We start from the raw sequence: 3,205 nt of genomic DNA on the forward strand, positions 1-3,205 counted from the left end.
GTTTTACATGGGGGTTTTGTTCCAAGGTCCACCACTTTTCCAAGATAACTCTATTCAAACATAGAGAGAAATAAAGGTCCACCACTTGTCCAAGCTAGGCTCCATTGAAACATGGAGAGAATGATGCTCCACCATTTATCCAAGATAGGCTGCATTGAAACATGGAGAGAAGCAAGCTTTACCATGTTTCCAAGCTAGGCTCCATTGAAACACTCTAGGAGGTTTTATTTCAAGGCCCACCACTTGTTTAACCTATTATCCCTAGTAGCATGAGTGGTTTGGTTTCAAGATTCACCACTTGTACACTCTATGTCATTATATTGTGTTAAGGTCCACCACTTGTCCAACCTATAAGGTTATATATTAAATGGTATCCTTTCTCGCCACTTGAAATGCCCATGATATGTTTTACATGGGAGTTTCATTCCAAGATCCACCACTTGTCCAAGCTAACCATATTTAAACATAGAGAGAAACAAAGGTCCACGACTTGTCCAAGCTAGGCTCCATTGAAACATGGAGAGAAGGAACCTCCACCATTTCTCCTAGATAGGCTCCATTAAAACATGGACATAAGTAAGTTCCACCATGTCTCCTAGATGCTAGGCTCCATTGAAATACGCAAAAGCCATGATATTTTGTACATGGGTGATTTATATTCAAGGTCAACCATTTGTCCACCCTATTATCCCTAGTAGGTTTGGTCTCACAATTCACCACTTTTCCACTCTATGTCATTATAATAAGAGGAATTGGGTGCTAAGGTCCACCACTTGTCCAGCCTATAAGGTTATACCTTGAATGGTATTTTTTCTCACCACTTGTAATGCCCATGACATGCTTTACATGGGGTTTTGTTCCAAGGTTCACCACTTGTCCAAGCTAATTCTATTGAAACATAGAGAGAAACAAAGGTCCACCACTTTTCCAAGCTAGGCTCCATTGAAACATGGACCTTAATACCAAATTATTCCTAGTAGCATGAGTGATATTTTGTACATGGGGGGTTTGCATTCAAGGTCCACCACTTGTCCAACCTACTTTTCCTAGTAGGTTTGGTCGCAAGATTCACCACTTGTCCACTCTATGTCATTATATTAATAATAATTGGGTGTTAAGGTGCACCACTTGTCCAACCTATAAGGTTATATATTGAATGGTATTTTTTCTCACCACTTGTAATGTCCATGATATGTTTTACATGGGGATTTTGTTCCAGGGTCCACCACTTGTCCAAGCTAAATCTGTTCAAACATAGAGAGAAACAAACGTCCACCACTTGTCCAAGCTAGGCTCCATTGAAACATGGAGAGAATGATGCTCCACCATTTATCCAAGATAGACTCCATTGAAACATGGAGAGAAGTAAGCTCCACCATGGCTCGAAGATGCTAGAGTCGATTGAAATACCCAAAACCCCTGATACTTTGTACATGGGGGTTTTACATTCAAGGTCCACCACTTGTCCAACCTATTATCCCTAGTAGCATGAGTGGTTTGGTCTCAGGATTCACCACTTGTCCACTCTATATCATTATATTAAGAAAAATTGGGTTTCCATATCTAAATGGATCTTTGCTTGGATAAGTGGTAGACCTTGAGACCTAAATACCCATTCTACACTAGAGCATTGGTTAAGCCTTATGCACTTCAAGCATACCTTTAAGAACAAGTAGTAGTTATTAGTTGACTTAAGTCTAGTTGACCTCCATGGTATTGAGACTAAGAGAGAGTGTAGCATAAAAAAGAGTCAGGATTTTAATTTGACTTTCTTTCTATTAATGAGTAGATCATAGATGGATTTTGGTATCTAATAAAACCTTAGGGTAGACAATGTAAAACTCATGTCTATTGTTGTGTTTGCATTAAGTGTTCTTGTTCTTTAATTTCAGAACCATTACAGAAAAATGGATTGGCTATATGCTGGCATAAATTGAAGAAAACTATTGAATTACCCATCCAACCTCCTCCAAGACCTTGTCCAAGGAATGAATCACCTCCTTATCACCTACCACTTTCTTTCAAGGACATCAAAAGAGTACTTATCTTGGATCTAGAGGGGTTACTTCTCAAGACAATTGGAATGAAACATGGAGATTCTATGCCATCTTGAGCTCAACACATGCGACTTGTGGAGGATAAAGATGAAGTTTTTCATGTGGTGCGACCAGACGCACAAAGTTTTTTGGATTTTTGTGCTGAATACTTTGAGCTATGGATATGGAGTTGCTATAACTTAACAAGGGTGCAACGCATCACACAAAAATGTTTTCCTGAGCAGTATACCAAGTTCAAGGTGTTTATGAGTAACAAAAATTGCCAAAATCCAAATATTATGTTAGGATTTACAAGGGTTTATCACAAAAATTTGAGTGATATTTGGAAGATATTTGAGGATTTGGATGCAAACAATACCTTAATTTTTGATGACACTCCATATAGGGTGATGTGGAACATGCCAAGGACATATCTTATATTTCCAAAGATGTGGAGGCAAACTTCCGAGCAACTTCAAAACTTCTTGCAGAGAACCATAATTCCATGGTTGGTAGGATGGTTGTATGCAAGAGATAAGAGAGTCTATACATACAACACAATTGTAAATCAATATAGTGATTCTGAGACAAATTATGTCCTTGGTGTGTACTTGTCAACACGAAAGAATTGAATAAATATGGCCATAAGATGATTTTTTTATTCTAGTGTGTATCTTTCAACATTTGTATAATTTGATATAGTCTTTTTTATAAAAAAACAAAGGTGTGTCAATTTTATGAACACTTGAATGGAGTGCACCCTACTCTAATGGGACTTCAATGTACTATTGGAGTGCATCCTATTGTAAGAGGACTCTGATGTATTGCTAGAGTGCACCCAAATTTTTGGGGACTCATTTTTTATTTGATTGGGACCTATGTTGGGTCATATAGTAAAATAAATTCATTTTTTGTCAATTCATATCGAGGTTGCATTTATTTGTAACTATGAGAGAATTGATGTTTGATGTCAAAATAAAACTTGTAAGTATGGATCAGAGAATTCATGGACTTTAAATATGTGAGAGGGATCTTGTTCTTGGGCACAAATGTTTGCTTCAAGAATTTTGTCATTACATACTTTACGTGAAAGAGTTTTAGAACCTAAAAGACTTTGAAAACAAAACTATGGAATCTTAGTGCATGTATTCTTGAATGGATTGAAAGTT

The sequence above is a fragment of the Adiantum capillus-veneris genome, unplaced genomic scaffold (assembly GCF_014529385.1).
Source record: "Adiantum capillus-veneris isolate H3 unplaced genomic scaffold, ASM1452938v2 Hic_scaffold_297, whole genome shotgun sequence".
NCBI lineage: Eukaryota > Viridiplantae > Streptophyta > Polypodiopsida > Polypodiales > Pteridaceae > Adiantum > Adiantum capillus-veneris.